The following is a 17,308-nucleotide window of genomic DNA, read 5'->3' as shown; positions in this document are numbered from 1 at the left end:
TTCTAAGGTGTCCCAGGGCCATTTTAGTGGACCAGGCCCAAATCCAAAGAACAGGCCGCCATTTTGAGAGTCCTGTTGCAGCCGCCTGTCGCTGTAGCATCAAGAGCAGCCGAAACTCAGCTGAATGGCAACTGAAACGGTAAAGGGGCGCCCCACTACAGCAGACGAGCCAGGCCCAAATCCAAAGAACTGCTATCTCACAGGCTAATGGGGCGACCCACGCCCAGTTTCAGCATTGTAGGATGACCACACAAGTACAGCAACTTGCTAGACATCACCTCGGTGCCATCCGGATCTCGGCGCCCCACTGCAGATGAAGTGCCTCTCAACTATGAAACCACCACGGTGACATCCGGATCTTGGCGCGTTGTGCTGCCTTCGGCCTATTCGCACATCGGTCCGCTACTGACGCCATCTCACAGGCTAATGGGGCGACCCACGCCGAGTTTCAGCATTGTAGGATGACCACACCAGTACAGCAACTTGCTAGACATCACCTCGGTGCCATCCGGATCTCGGCGCCCCACTGCAGATGAAGTGCCTCTCAACTATGAAACCACCACGGTGACATCCGGATCTTGGCGCGTTGTGCTGCCTTCGGCCTATTCGCACATCGGTCCGCTACTGACGCCATCTCACAGGCTAATGGGGCGACCCACGCCGAGTTTCAGCATTGTAGGATGACCACACCAGTACAGCAACTTGCTAGACATCACCTCGGTGCCATCCGGATCTCGGCGCCCCACTGCAGATGAAGTGCCTCTCAACTATGAAACCACCACGGTGACATCCGGATCTTGGCGCGTTGTGCTGCCTTCGGCCTATTCGCACATCGGTCCGCTACTGACGCCATCTCACAGGCTAATGGGGTGACCCACGCCGAGTTTCAGCATTGTAGGATGACCACACCAACTTGCTAGACATCACCTCAGTGCCATCCGAATCTTGGCATCTCAACGCCTAGTGGTATCTTCCATACAAAAAATATTGTTACGCTGCCTTTGGCCCCATTCGCACATCAGTCCGCAACTTAGACATCACCTCGGTGCCATCCGGATCTTGGCATCTCAGCGCCTTGTGGTGTCAGTCAGAAAATATTGTTGTGCTGCCTTCGGCCTATTCGCACATCGGTCCGCTACTGACGCCATCTCACAGGCCAACGGGGCGCCCCACGCCGACTTTCAGCATTGTAGGATGGCCACACCAGTGCGGCAACTTGCTACACACCACCTCGGTGCCATCCGGATCTTGGCATCTCAGCGCCTTGTGGTCTCTTCTACACCGGAAATATAGTAGAAAATATTGTTGCGCTGCCTTTGGCCCCATTCACACATCAGTCCGCTACTGACACCATCTCACAGGCCAACGGGGCGCCCCACGCCGACTTTCAACATTGTAGGATGGCCACAGAAGTGCGACAACTTACTAGACACCACCTCGGTGCCATCCGGATCTTGGCGCGTTGTGCTGCCTTCGGCCTATTCGCACATCGGTCCGCTACTGACGCAAACTCACAGGCCAACGGGGCGCCCCACGCCGACTTTCAGCATTGTAGGATGGCCACACCAGTGCGGCAACTTCCTACACACCACCTCGGTGCCATCCGGATCTTGGCGCGTAGTGAAGCTGCAGCAGCTGCAAATAAGCTTCAGACAGTGTTACAACCGCTGCTCAGAACTCTCAACTATGACACCACCTCGATGCCATCCGGATCTTGGCGCGTTGTATTGCCTTCGGCCTATTCGCACATCGGTCCGCTACTGACGCCGCCTCACGTGCCAACGTATTTTCTCCGCATTTTATACCCTATGCCGCATAACAGGTCATGTGACTTGTTTATAAAACTTTTCATTGGTTCATTTTACTTTTGGTTTCCTAATGATGGAAGGCTTGATCATATGACCTAAAAACAACACTTTTCATTGGATGAAAACTTTTTTTTTCCCCCAAACGATGAAAGCCCCACCTTGTTTCTGGATGTTTCAGACTGAAGCTGGCGTCACCATGAGAGCACCACCATCTCGTAGCTCCGTCGTGGTCATTCCGCGAGCAATCATGGCAGCCGCTCCCCACCAGAAGCCTGCAGGAGTCGGGGCCCCCAAAACTTTTGATGAATTCTCAAGGCGGAGGGGACGCTTTCGAGAATGGGGTCCAAGACCTAGCAGACAAGCGTCCGATTTCCAAGGTGTCCCAGGGCCATTTCAGTGGACCAGGCCCAAAAAGGAAACAGCCTGCCGCCATTTTGAGAGTCCTGTGACAGCCGCCTATCGCTGCACCGCAAGAGTGGGCGCAACTCAGCTGAATGGCGGATTTTGACACAGTGGACCAAAAGCGGACGGAATGGCAACTGAAACGGTAAAGGGGCGCCCCACTACAACAGACGAGACTCCACCTGGAGAGGCCCGTTCACGCCGCCTCCCCCGGGGCGCTCCACGCCGTTATTCGGAGCAGCATTGTAGGATACCAAAACCAGTGCGGCAACTTACTGGACATCACCTTGGTGCCATCGTTCTGCTGCCTTGGAACTATTCGCACAACAGTTTGCTACTGATGACCCACCCCCCGCGACGCCCCACGCCGTTATTTGCTGGGTGGCAACTTACTAGACATCACTTTTGTGTCATCTAGATTTCGGCGCGTTCTGCTGCCTTGGAACTATTCGCACAACAGTTTGCTACTGATCACCCACCCCCCGCGACGCCCCACGCCGGAAATCTGGACGTTGTGCTGCGTTGGGACTATTCGCACAGCCGACCGCTACTTCGTTGTTTTTCTCGAAAAATGTTTATATGTTATTACTATTTTTGTTTTCTTGTATATATTTATAAATTATTAAAGTTTTATAATCTTACTACTTTGTCGGAGTGCTATATATTTTTAATGTGACACATAATTGTAAAAACTTTGATGTACAAAGAGTCATCCCTGGAATCTTCCGCTTCACGCTCGGTCCCCTCCCCAATCACAATACAGAATGGTTTTCAGATAATAGCAACGCTTCTGCTGTGACGGATCTCATCGAGTGTGGGCCTTGATCTACTATAACTCCTTTGAAGACGGGTGATTCTTTACAGCTGTGGCCATAAACTACATCTGCAGGGCTAGCTGATAGCCTAGGACCGGCCTGGACAATCGGACACAGAGGAAAAGGAGTGTCAGAGGGTGCGGTAGTGAATAGGGCGAAAGGGAGGTGTCGGGCGGGCACAGGGTGTGATTCTCAGGGAAGAACAGCGCAGATGGGGGGAGGTTTATTACCCATGCATAAAACAGAGAGCGGGGGTGACCACTGCCTGGGGGAGATGCTTGCAAGGGTGGGGAGCCATGCTAAGGATCGACAGCGTTCACAGAGTGGATCTGGTCAAGGCATCTAAAATGGCTGCCGTGCACGACAAAAGTGTGGCATTTGAAAAAAGACAAGATGGCGCACACAATGTTTTTCAACAATTCCTGATTTCCTTCGAATCGAACGTTAACAGACGTTGGGGCATATTACCAAAGTTAAGCGATATTTATCCCTAACGATGCATTGCAAAGATTTTTTTACCGTCAGAAATTATCGCAGATAAACCTTGCTATTATCAAGGTTTATCGCAAATACGATAAAAAACGAGCGCAATGCATTAATGTCGCTGAAAACTCCGCGATATTCATGCATTACCGAGCTAATGCTCTTAGCCATGTTATCCACCTCCCATTGGATAACATGGCTAAGAACTGCTCAGGGCAGCTGTTACTTTTTGGAGATATTCGCGCTTATCTCGAATATTTCCAAAAGTTGATAATAGGAGATAGCGATGTTAGCGACTGTTTCCAGTCGCTAACATCTTGGCATGCCCACTTTGCATGTCATTAGTGATAAATATCACTCACATGCAAAGTGGGACCCAAGATGGTCGCTATCTCCTACTAGCCGTCGCTAACTGGTGTTAGCAACAGCTAGGTAATACACATATAATTTTATCTCCGCGAAGCGGAGCGCTGTTACAGATATATATCTTGTTTTTGAACGTTAATTTCTCAAAATGCACTGAAGCACATATATTGAGACATAGCAAAGGCACATCGGGCTACCAGTCCCTAATATTTTACCAAGTTTCGTGCAAATCCATTCAGCCGTTCGATTATTATTATTATTATTTTTTTTTGCCCCGCGGGGCCCTTTTAAAACCTCCACATCAAACCTAGGGGGTCAGCGAGGATCTACTATGCCCCCTTATGGTCATCAGCCGTTCGAATATTATTATTATTTTTTTTTTTGCCCCGCGGGGCCCTTTTAAAACCTCCACATCAAACCTAGGGGGTCAGCGAGGATCTACTATGCCCCCTTATGGTCATTTGCCCCTTCGCTTTGGCCTCCTCTTGTCTCTCGATCCTACCGAGAGACAAGATGGCGGCCGCTACGTACTGTTTGGAATGTTTACAGACACCGGAGAGCCAATCAGCTTCGCTTCGCAAAGCTCCGTAACGCGAAAAGTACGCGAAGCGGTGCGCTGTTACAGATATATATCTTTTTTTGAACGTTAATTTCTCAAAATCCACTGAAGCACATATATTGAGACCTAGCAAAGGCACATCGGGCTACCAGTCCCTACAATTTTGCCAAGTTTCGTGCAAATCCATTCAGCCGTTCGATTATTATTATTATTATTTTTTTTTGCCCCGCGGGGCCCTTTTAAAACCTCCACATCAAACCTAGGGGGTCAGCGAGGATCTACTATGCCCCCTTATAGTTATTTCCCCCTTTGTTTTGACCTCCTCTTGTCTCTCGATCCTACCGAGAGACAAGATGGCGGCCGCTACGGACTGTTTGGAATGTTGACAGACGCCGGAGAACCAATCAGCTTCGCTTCACAAAGCTCCGTTGCGCGAAAAGTCCGCGAACCAGAGCGCTAACCGGTCCGCTGTTACAGATATATATCTTTTTTTAAACGTTAATTTCTCAAAATCCACTGGAGCACATATATTGAGACCTACAAAAGGCACATCGGGCTACCAGTCCCTACAATTTTGCCAAGTTTCGTGCAAATCCATTCAGCCGTTCGGGCTAAAAGTGAGGCCAACCGCCCTATGGAAAACTCAATGTTAAAAACACGTTTTGGGACCCCCCTTTTTTCTCGGCCCCCACTGGACGAACCCCCCCCAAATTTTCAAGGGCTGCTCAGAAACAAAATGTGCCATTTTCCTGAAAATTTCAGCCGATTCCGTCCACAAACGCCAAAGTTATTAGACATAGAATTTTCAAAAAACCCATAGAGAAAAAATCCTAACTATATATACCTACTGGCGACCGCCAGTAGGTAATATATATATATATATATATATATATATATATATATATATATATATATAGATATAATCAGCTCACTTTACCATTTGCAGCTTATAACTATTAGCCACCAGGGGTCACTACTAACCAAAAGCAGTCATTCTACTTGTAAATTGTGCCAATCGAGTGGAGCAGCAGCCTAGGATTCACCACTGCTTCATCTCATTTTCCAAGAGAATGCAGATGTAAAGTGTTTTTGATGGTACGCCTGTGCATATTGAAATATTCAGAGCATATTCTGAATTTCAGTTAACACATCAGTAAGCATTTTGTCCATCGGTGAATTCAACCTTTTTTCTCAATCGGAATAGGCAAGGATAATGAAAGATATATTTTACAATGTTAGAAAGTACATCATTTTATTTAATTGTGTGAATAAAAGGAATCGCCTCCCCGTCGGGGAATTGAACCCCGGTCTCCCGCGTGACAGACGGGGATACTGCCCACTATACTAACGAGGACTTATTGGCATCAGTTAAACAGTGCTCACCTCCTTGGGGTTAAGGCATACCCTCGATCAATTCACAGTATTGTAATAGGCAGATTTGCTGCTTTTGGTTAGGACAAGTAATCTTTTTTCCTAAATATTACAATACAGAAATTCCTAGCCAAAAACAATCAGTTTTATCAAGAAATTATTTCATTGAAATAAATATCTATCTATCGATCTGTCTATCTGGCTATCTTTCTAACTATCAATATATATATTATATATATATATATATATATATATATATATATATATATATATATATATATATATAGATATAATCAGCTCACTTTACCATTTGCAGCTTATAACTATTAGCCACCAGGGGTCACTACTAACCAAAAGCAGTCATTCTACTTGTAAATTGTGCCAATCGAGTGGAGCAGCAGCCTAGGATTCACCACTGCTTCATCTCATTTTCCAAGAGAATGCAGATGTAAAGTGTTTTTGATGGTACGCCTGTGCATATTGAAATATTCAGAGCATATTCTGAATTTCAGTTAACACATCAGTAAGCATTTTGTCCATCGGTGAATTCAACCTTTTTTCTCAATCGGAATAGGCAAGGATAATGAAAGATATATTTTACAATGTTAGAAAGTACATCATTTTATTTAATTGTGTGAATAAAAGGAATCGCCTCCCCGTCGGGGAATTGAACCCCGGTCTCCCGCGTGACAGACGGGGATACTGCCCACTATACTAACGAGGACTTATTGGCATCAGTTAAACAGTGCTCACCTCCTTGGGGTTAAGGCATACCCTCGATCAATTCACAGTATTGTAATAGGCAGATTTGCTGCTTTTGGTTAGGACAAGTAATCTTTTTTCCTAAATATTACAATACAGAAATTCCTAGCCAAAAACAATCAGTTTGATCAAGAAATTATTTCATTGAAATAAATATCTATCTATCGATCTGTCTATCTGGCTATCTTTCTAACTATCAATATATATATTTATATATATATATATATATATAAGGTACGTAGTGCTCCCACGTCGAAGTGTTCAGTAACAGCCGTTACTGTCGAGCAGGAAAATAGGAGCAGCGAGACCCAGAAATGGTGCAAATGTTATTTTATTAAATGTTAGCCCAGCACCAGTCCGCCATATATATATATATATAATCAGCTCACTTTACCATTTGCAGCTTATAACTATTAGCCACCAGGGGTCACTACTAACCAAAAGCAGTCATTCTACTTGTAAATTGTGCCAATCGAGTGGAACAGCAGCCTAGGATTCACCACTGCTTCATCTCATTTTCCAAGAGAATGCAGATGTAAAGTGTTTTTGATGGTACGCCTGTGCATATTGAAATATTCAGAGCATATTCTGAATTTCAGTTAACACATCAGTAAGCATTTTGTCCATCGTGAATTCAACCTTTTTTCTCAATCAGAATAGGCAAGGATAATGACAGATATATTTTACAATGTTAGAAAGTGCATCATTTTATTTAATTGTGTGAATAAAAGGAATCGCCTCCCCGTCGGGGAATTGAACCCCGGTCTCCCGCGTGACAGGCGGGGATACCGACCACTATACTAACGAGGACTTATTGGCATCAGTTAAACAGTGCTCACCTCCTTGGGGTTAAGGCATCCCCTCGATCAATTCACAGTATTGTAATAGGCAGATTTGCTGCTTTTGGTTAGGACAAGTAATCTTTTTTCCTAAATATTACAATACAGAAATTCCTAGCCAAAAACAATCAGTTTTATCAAGAAATTATTTCATTGAAATAAATATCTATCTATCGATCTGTCTATCTGGCTATCTTTCTAACTATCAATATATATATTTTATATATATATATATATATATATATATATATATATATATATATATATATATATATATATATATATATATATATAATCAGCTCACTTTACCATTTGCAGCTTATAACTATTAGCCACCAGGGGTCACTACTAACCAAAAGCAGTCATTCTACTTGTAAATTGTGCCAATCGAGTGGAACAGCAGCCAAGGATTCACCACTGCTTCATCTCATTTTCCAAGAGAATGCAGATGTAAAGTGTTTTTGATGGTACGCCTGTGCATATTGAAATATTCAGAGCATATTCTGAATTTCAGTTAACACATCAGTAAGCATTTTGGCCATCAGTGAATTCAACCTTTTTTCTCAATCAGAATACGCAAGGATAATGACAGATATATTTTACAATGTTAGAAAGTACATCATTTTATTTAATTGTGTGAATAAAATGAATCGCCTCCCCGTCGGGGAATTGAACCCCGGTCTCCCGCGTGACAGGTGGGGATACTGACCACTATACTAACGAGGACTTATTGGCATCAGTTAAACAGTGCTCACCTCCTTGGGGTTAAGGCATACCCTCGATCAATTCACAGTATTGTAATAGGCAGATTTGCTGCTTTTGGTTAGGACAAGTAATCTTTTTTCCTAAATATTACAATACAGAAATTCCTAGCCAAAAACAATCAGTTTTATCAAGAAATTATTTCATTGAAATAAATATCTATCTATCGATCTGTCTATCTGGCTATCTTTCTAACTATCAATATATATATTTATATATATATATATATATATATATATATATATATATATATATATATATATATATATAGATATAATCAGCTCACTTTACCATTTGCAGCTTATAACTATTAGCCACCAGGGGTCACTACTAACCAAAAGCAGTCATTCTACTTGTAAATTGTGCCAATCGAGTGGAGCAGCAGCCTAGGATTCACCACTGCTTCATCTCATTTTCCAAGAGAATGCAGATGTAAAGTGTTTTTGATGGTACGCCTGTGCATATTGAAATATTCAGAGCATATTCTGAATTTCAGTTAACACATCAGTAAGCATTTTGTCCATCGGTGAATTCAACCTTTTTTCTCAATCGGAATAGGCAAGGATAATGAAAGATATATTTTACAATGTTAGAAAGTACATCATTTTATTTAATTGTGTGAATAAAAGGAATCGCCTCCCCGTCGGGGAATTGAACCCCGGTCTCCCGCGGACAGACGGGGATACTGCCCACTATACTAACGAGGACTTATTGGCATCAGTTAAACAGTGCTCACCTCCTTGGGGTTAAGGCATACCCTCGATCAATTCACAGTATTGTAATAGGCAGATTTGCTGCTTTTGGTTAGGACAAGTAATCTTTTTTCCTAAATATTACAATACAGAAATTCCTAGCCAAAAACAATCAGTTTTATCAAGAAATTATTTCATTGAAATAAATATCTATCTATCGATCTGTCTATCTGGCTATCTTTCTAACTATCAATATATATATTTATATTACCTACTGGCGGTCGCCAGTAGGTATATATAGTTAGGATTTTTTCTCTATGGGTTTTTTGAAAATTCTATGTCTAATAACTTTGGCGTTTGTGGACGGAATCGGCAGAAATTTTCAGGAAAATGGCACATTTTGTTTCTGAGCAGCCCTTGAAAATTTGGGGGGGGTTCGTCCAGTGGGGGCCGAGAAAAAAGGGGGGTCCCAAAACGTGTTTTTAACATTGAGTTTTCCATAGGGCGGTTGGCCTCACTTTTAGCCCGAACGGCTGAATGGATTTGCACGAAACTTGGCAAAATTGTAGGGACTGGTAGCCCGATGTGCCTTTTGTAGGTCTCAATATATGTGCTCCAGTGGATTTTGAGAAATTAACGTTTAAAAAAAGATATATATCTGTAACAGCGGACCGGTTAGCGCTCTGGTTCGCGGACTTTTCGCGCAACGGAGCTTTGTGAAGCGAAGCTGATTGGTTCTCCGGCGTCTGTCAACATTCCAAACAGTCCGTAGCGGCCGCCATCTTGTCTCTCGGTAGGATCGAGAGACAAGAGGAGGTCAAAACAAAGGGGGAAATAACTATAAGGGGGCATAGTAGATCCTCGCTGACCCCCTAGGTTTGATGTGGAGGTTTTAAAAGGGCCCCGCGGGGCAAAAAAAAATAATAAAAATAATAATCGAACGGCTGAATGGATTTGCACGAAACTTGGCAAAATATTAGGGACTGGTAGCCCGATGTGCCTTTGCTAGGTCTCAATATATGTGCTCCAGTGGATTTTGAGAAATTAACGTTCAAAAAAAGATATATATCTGTAACAGCGCTCCGCTTCGCGTAACGGAGGTTTGCGAAGCTGATTGGTCATTCTGTCACTGGGCTATAGTTGGGCTACATCTGGCTGATATTTGGGCTACATTTGTTTTTTTGTGTGTCTGGCGGCCATCTTTGGGCTACATTGGGCTACATTGGGCTTCATTGGGCTACATTCGGCTAATTAGCAAATAGCTCATCGCAAACTAGGAATGGTAAAGAATCGCTATTTATTCCTTAAAGTTCGCTATTTAGGAAATGCAAATAACTTTGATGATACATATGGCGGTTCATCTCTAACAAGATAAGAAGCATAGGGATAGATTTATGATGACTGGCGCATCACCAGGGATGTGTTAGTCATTCTGTGCCGCTGTTCCGTCACCTATGGTGTGCTGCATTTACAATGCGGCGCATCACGGGGCAAAAACAGCACAGATGCGTGATGTATCTGTGCCGTAAAGGTGGCGCATTGCTGGAGTTGTATCGCAAGTGTGATGAAGCTCCAGCAAGGGTCGGGGGTGCCCCTGTCGCAGGGTTTCTGTTCTCACACAGAACTGTGGACAGAGGATTGGAACCTCGGCGAATTAGGGTGTCCCAAAACTCACGTTAGTAATCAAAAACTATTTAGCAAGCTAGGTACAGTGTCACATTGGATATAACAAACTCTCAATGTTTAGACAATCCAGAATATGAACTTATAGTACCTCAGGATACGTGGAACTCATGAACAGTCGGTCGTTATATATTTCTTAGAAACCAGAACATGGAGTTAAGAAGAACACATGTGTATTTGAAATGTTTATTTACTAATGCCGTCTTCTCAGGCGTAGTACCTTAGATAATAAAAGTACACATATTATCAGTAGCAAAATTACCAGCATAGTTACTAGTACATAAAAAGTGAATGGTGATAGTATGTTAACATGCTGTAAATGAATAAGAGTTAGCAACACTTATAAGCAGCCGCGGGCCGTGGAGGGAGTTACGGTGAGGCAGGGAGGCGGGGAGGGGGAGAAGCAGGGTGGAGAATACAAGTACACATATTATCAGTAGCAAAATTACCAGCATAGTTACTAGTACATAAAAAGCGAATGGTGACAGTATGTTAACATGCTGTAAATGAATAAGAGTTAGCAACACTTATAAGCAGCCGCGGGCCGTGGAGGGAGTTACGGTGGGGCAGGGAGGCGGGGAGGGGGAGGGGCAAGGTAGAGAGGGCTCCACCCTGCTTCTCCCCCTCCCCGCCTCCCTGCCTCACCGTAACTCCCTCCACGGCCCGCGGCTGCTTATATCTCACCCTCCCTAATACACATATTATATTATTTGCTAAGAAGGTCTCTTTGTGTTGGTTTAGGGCGTGCCCATACTTTAGTGTCTTAGATTTGAAGGAATCACATCAGCATACACCAGCTCTCTCTTCATGTGAACCGCATCAACTGTTGTGTATGTGTGTTCGGCAAAGCAATATAAAACCCGCCTCATGCCCAGAATTGGCAGAAGTTGCACTTATGTTATGAGTATGAAGTCGTGGAGATCAGACCTCATAACAATTCTGTATCGTGTTGTTCTTGAAACTTTAGCACTCGCTGTACAGATATAGTTTAACAAGTAAAGCAGATAGTAGACCAATAACATATTATTCTCATGTAAACCACGATGAACTACTAGGTGGAAAGCTAAAGCAACAACTAAATGTCGTGTGCAGAAGTTGCAAAAAAGGAAAAATGGCGTTTAAACCGGTAATGAGCCCATGCTAACTTAACACGGTGTAAAGATATCCAGGACCTAGATGACACCTCCCCATGATCCGGAAACGAACTGAATAAGATAATAGAAGTGCCATCTCATGAGAGCAGATTGCAAGTTTATATGTGGACGGTCCGCAAGGTAAAGCATTAAAAACTAGGAAAATTCAATGCTAAAGAAAAATAAAACAGCCAAGTACTTTATCGAGTCTTAAGCCAATAGGCAAGGTAAATAATAAAAACTTGACAATTAAGTCAATGAATTGTCAATGAAATGCTAGTACTCAGCATATGAAACATGAAAAAGGTCTATGACATAAGTGTGTATGCAAAATAAGCTGCAACAGCCTCCAACAGGAAGTCACCGTCTTCATCCGAAAACAGTTCAGCCATCCAATTTAAAAGCGGAAAAGAACATACGTGCTCTCCCAGCACCGGATCCTCTATCACCATCAGAGGACAGCTCGGTGGGTTTTCAAGAAAGCTGTGTTCCAAGAAAGACTGTGCTGCCGCCAGTAAATTCCAGGGACCAAGTAGTCCATGCATCAATGCCACAGCCATAATCCTTTCGCCAGGACAAACCAACTCGTGAGTAATGATAGGAGTCATCAGCTGATTAAAGTCGACGTCAGGAGAAACCGGTCCGCAGAGACACAAATCAATGGCCCAATCGAAATCACAGGTCAGGCAGTGAAATACAGGCTGGACACAGGTGAAGTAGGAGAACCGAAAAGATAATCCATATGCCGTGCTTAATATCGCCAACGGCATTGTGCCATAATATTCTAGCATGCGATTGCGGAACAGTGTCAGCAGCTGCAGGGTCAGAGGTTGCATAGGAGGGACATCCATATTTAAAAATGTAAAAAAGCACAAGAGCGTCCGCTGGTAATGCAAGTAAAAATGCAATCCACGAACCAGAGTGGAGAAAATGGAATGAAAGGGAGCAGGGATGACTCCAAAGATTTTCTCAAATGAAGTCACGAGACCACTGGTAACAACTTTAAAAAAGTGTGCCAGGGATTTTGTGGAGGATGCGTTAAAGATAGTCGGAAACATGTTGCTGAAATTGAAAGGCAAAGCTGTGTACGGGTGTTCGCTATGTGAAGTACGAAAGTTTCACGGGCCGAACTCAAGGCCACCTCTCTCTGAGACAAAAGAGCTCTTATTCTTGTCATGCCGTTGAAACGTGTCCCAAGGTTGGTATTTGTGGCCAGATTGAAAACTCCCTATGTTCATGTGTGGGAGGAAATAGAACATTTCTGCAGCAAATAACCCGTTCACTTACTGTTACGATAAAAGGAATACTTTTAATTAACTCAGAACAATCTTCATTATTGAGCATCAAATAACTACCATTTTCCAACAACTTGAACGTGGGGATGATAGCAGGAACTGGCGTGCCTTGCAACACGCAAGCCATATTTGGTCGGTGTTTGTTGCATGAATCGTGTAACTGTATGTGCCTACACATTAGTGAATGATCTGGCGTCTCAGTGCATTCTTCTCCATTCAGATAAACTTCTTGATCATGTTTGAAACATCTGTATGTGTATGGAAGCGACCAGACCTCATGAACAAAAGCACTACCTAAAGGTTCATAAAGACCTATTGGTATATATTTCATACAATTTGAAAACTTATATAAAGCAAAAGGCAGCGTTATTAAACCGTGGATAAGGCATGTTGCCAAAAAACCCGCAATCCTCTGCTGATGATGTCACTGAGCATGTCATGAATGATGTAATATGTGACATCATCAGTAGTGGATTATGGGTAATAGTATCTCTAGTTTACTCCCCTATAGCTGTCTTTCTTTTAACATAAGTGTGTGTTTCCTTCCCTTATACTTACTGTTTTTGGTTCGCTTCCAGTTCGCGTACCAGCGAGCGAACTAGGAAGCGAACTAAGAGAAATAGAGGTTGGCACAGTTCCAAATATTGTACCAATTTTTTAATAACGGGGAGGTAGTTCTGAAAAGAACTTTTTTTTTTATTTTTCTGAACATTTTTTTAATGTTTTTGAATTTTTCGGAACAGTTTTATATTTTTTTGGGTTTTTCTTGGAGGGGGCAATGAAAACGATTCATTGTAAAGGGCTCAACAGGAGCAACAAAACAAAAAAAAGAAGTATTTATTATTTTGGGCGTTTCGGACAAACTTGCATATGATAGTCAATAGCTCTGTTGATCAGAGTGATGCTTCTTTCTCCGTAGGAAATGAATCCATCGCAAAATACGCAGGTGTGTTTTACTTCACCAAATCTCATTTGTATATTTGGCACCATCTCCCTGCCCTCTGGTCCCGTTACTTCCGGTACAACAGATCTTCTGGCCATAATAGGGAGATTATCTAGGTCGTTCCGAAACTGTGCAGCACTGTAGTTGTTAGGATGCCACCTAGTCATATGGCGATGCATTGTGTAGTTTCCGAAACTGTATTTTTTGTCGGTCCCTCTGGACAGTCTATCTTGACATATAAGGCAAGTTACGTATCTTGCATTTACTTTTTTCTGACCTTTGGGAATTTAAAAAAATTGCCAAATGAAGTTTTCTTTCCGGTGAGACGTCTTGGGCTGCTCAGGCAAAAACTGCCTCTCTTCGTGCTCGTCCTCCTGTTCCTCTTCTTCTTCTTCTTGTTGAATTACAACTTGAGCAGGTGGTCCTCTCTTCCTTGGAGGTGGTGGAGGTGGTGGGGAAGCACCAGCTGAAGCTACTAAAGAAGCCATTGCTCAGTGATCACAAAGGGTCTTTCTCTCACAATGATGAAAGTCAGAGTGAGGAAAGAAGGAGGGATTTTCATCATTTGGGAAAAACAAGAGTTCTCAACCAATCAAAAGTGTTCATTTTAGATTATATGACCTAGTCTTACATCATTAGGAAACCAAAAGTGAAATGAACCAATGAAAAGTGTTATTACCAAGTCACATGACTTGCTGTGTTTACGTTAAGCGCTTTGCAGGGCCTCCCGGTTTGCTTCCAGAAACCTGCGCTTTGGCACTCGCTTCGCGTACCAGTTCGCTAACGTAGCACGTCATATGACGTATCACGCGACAACGTGGAACGTCATGCGGACGGGAGGCGTCACGATGTTGTTTTCTAACGCGGCACTTGCGGTAAAGAAACGTTTACCGGCTCGCGGTCTATTTCGCGGCATCAAGGTCAGCTAACGGGAAGCTTCCCGATTCGCGAAGCGGGAACGAAGAAAAAAAAATATTTAAAAAAAAAATTATTCATAAACATATAAAATATATTTTTGGATTTAAAGAAGAATACATTTTACAGCTACAGATATTAGCTGTTAAAAAACCAATGAAATTCACAGAAAAAACCATAGGTTATAGACCATATATAGTTAGGAATTAGCATTTACAAAACCTTGAAAATTCACTGAAAAAACCATAGGTTATAGACCATATATAGTTAGGAATTAGCATTTAGAAAACCTTATTTTACTCACACAAAACCATTGAAATTCCATATATAGTTAGTTGCACTAACTATATATCGCGCACCCGCAATCCACTGCTGATGATGTCACATATTACATCATTCATGACATGGTCAGTGACATCACTGATGACATCACTGATGACATCTCAAATGACATCACTGATGACAACATCCAGTGACTGTATGTTTCTGTAAAGTTAAAATATGTCTTAGATATTGAAGAATGAGTGGATGTATAAGTGTCTGGATGAAGGATTTAGTAGGTGCGTGACTGACTGTATGAGTGAGTGATTAAATGTGTCTCACTGAATGCATGGGTTAGTGACTAAACTGTCTTAATTTGTGCATCATTATGTCTGTTGTGATGTAAACTGCTGCATGTGTTGATCATTAGCTATACGAGAGGCTATATGTGTTATTAATTGGTTGCCCAAGTATTTCTATGGGAGATTGAGTTTGTGTGGGGGTGGCTGGGAGGTGTGTGACTCTGTGCATAGATGTGTGAGCAGTTGATTCACTAGGTGTATGAGTTCAAGAGTGCATGTGGAAAAAGCTACATGGGCGGTTGACTGTGTGCATGAGTGTATTGATGAGTGAATGGATATCTCAATGCTACATGTCATAGTAAGTACATATGTAAAACACAGTACATGTGAGAGTTGGCATATATAAATAACTGTGCATGAGAGCCACTGAATGTGTGAGTGGCTGTATGGATCATTGTGAACTTGTATCAGGGATTGTATAAGAGAGTAAATATGTGTTAGTATATGTTTGAATAAGTAAGGTGTGTATAACTGTATAGTTGAGGAAATGGAGGTGAGATTGTTTCTTTGCATGACTGACTAGGTGTGTGAGTAACTCCATGGATGAGTGACAGTGTGTGAGTGTCTGTATACACTGAGTGTATCTAAGGTTATATTAGAGTCTGAAGAGGTTTATCGTATTAGCACAAGAATGATGTCAAATGAGATGTCATCAGTGATGTCATCAGTGATGTCATTTGAGATGTCATCAGTGATGTCATCAGTGATGTCACTGACCATGTCATGAATGATGTAATATGTGACATCATCAGCAGTGGATTGCGGGTGCGCGATATATAGTTAGTGCAACTAACTATATATGGAATTTCAATGGTTTTGTGTGAGTAAAATAAGGTTTTCTAAATGCTAATTCCTAACTATATATGGTCTATAACCTATGGTTTTTTCAGTGAATTTTCAAGGTTTTGTAAATGCTAATTCCTAACTATATATGGTCTATAACCTATGGTTTTTTCTGTGAATATATATATATATATATATATATATATATATAGATATAATCAGCTCACTTTACCATTTGCAGCTTATAACTATTAGCCACCAGGGGTCACTACTAACCAAAAGCAGTCATTCTACTTGTAAATTGCGCCAATCGAGTGGAACAGCAGCCTAGGATTCACCACTGCTTCATCTCATTTTCCAAGAGAATGCAGATGTAAAGTGTTTTTGATGGTACGCCTATGCATATTGAAATATTCAGAGCATATTCTGAATTTCAGTTAAAACATCAGTAAGCATTTTGGCCATCGGTGAATTCAACCTTTTTTCTCAATCGGAATAGGCAAGGATAATGAAAGATATATTTTACAATGTTAGAAAGTACATCATTTTATTTAATTGTGTGAATAAAATGAATCGCCTCCCCGTCGGGGAATTGAACCCCGGTCTCCCGCGTGACAGGCAGGGATACTGACCACTATACTAACGAGGACTTATTGGCATCAGTTAAACAGTGCTCACCTCCTTGGGGTTAAGGCATACCCTCGATCAATTCACAGTATTGTAATAGGCAGATTTGCTGCTTTTGGTTAGGACAAGTAATCTTTTTTCCTAAATATTACAATACAGAAATTCCTAGCCAAAAACAATCAGTTTTATCAAGAAATTATTTCATTGAAATAAATATCTATCTATCGATCTGTCTATCTGGCTATCTTTCTAACTATCAATATATATATTTATATATATATATATATATATATATATTATATATATATATATATATATATATATATATATATAGATAGATATAATCAGCTCACTTTACCATTTGCAGCTTATAACTATTAGCCACCAGGGGTCACTACTAACCAAAAGCAGTCATTCTACTTGTAAATTGTGCCAATCGAGTGGAGC

The 17,308-nt window shown here is 42.1% G+C and overlaps 2 non-coding genes across 2 annotated transcripts; both read right to left on the bottom strand.

Moving 5' to 3' along the window:
* Window positions 1-8,059: 8,059 nt before the first annotated feature.
* Window positions 8,060-8,131, bottom strand: TRNAD-GUC (transfer RNA aspartic acid (anticodon GUC)). Its single transcript has one exon. It is a non-coding gene; the product is annotated as a tRNA-Asp (tRNA).
* Window positions 8,132-16,811: 8,680 nt separating this feature from the next.
* On the bottom strand, window positions 16,812-16,883 carry TRNAD-GUC (transfer RNA aspartic acid (anticodon GUC)). The gene has a single exon. It is a non-coding gene; the product is annotated as a tRNA-Asp (tRNA).
* Between the last annotated feature and the right edge of the window lie 425 nt (window positions 16,884-17,308).

Source organism: Lissotriton helveticus, chromosome 1_2, assembly GCF_964261635.1.
Source record: "Lissotriton helveticus chromosome 1_2, aLisHel1.1, whole genome shotgun sequence".
Classification (NCBI taxonomy): Eukaryota; Metazoa; Chordata; class Amphibia; order Caudata; family Salamandridae; genus Lissotriton; species Lissotriton helveticus.
This window is presented reverse-complemented; position numbering and strand designations above follow the sequence as displayed.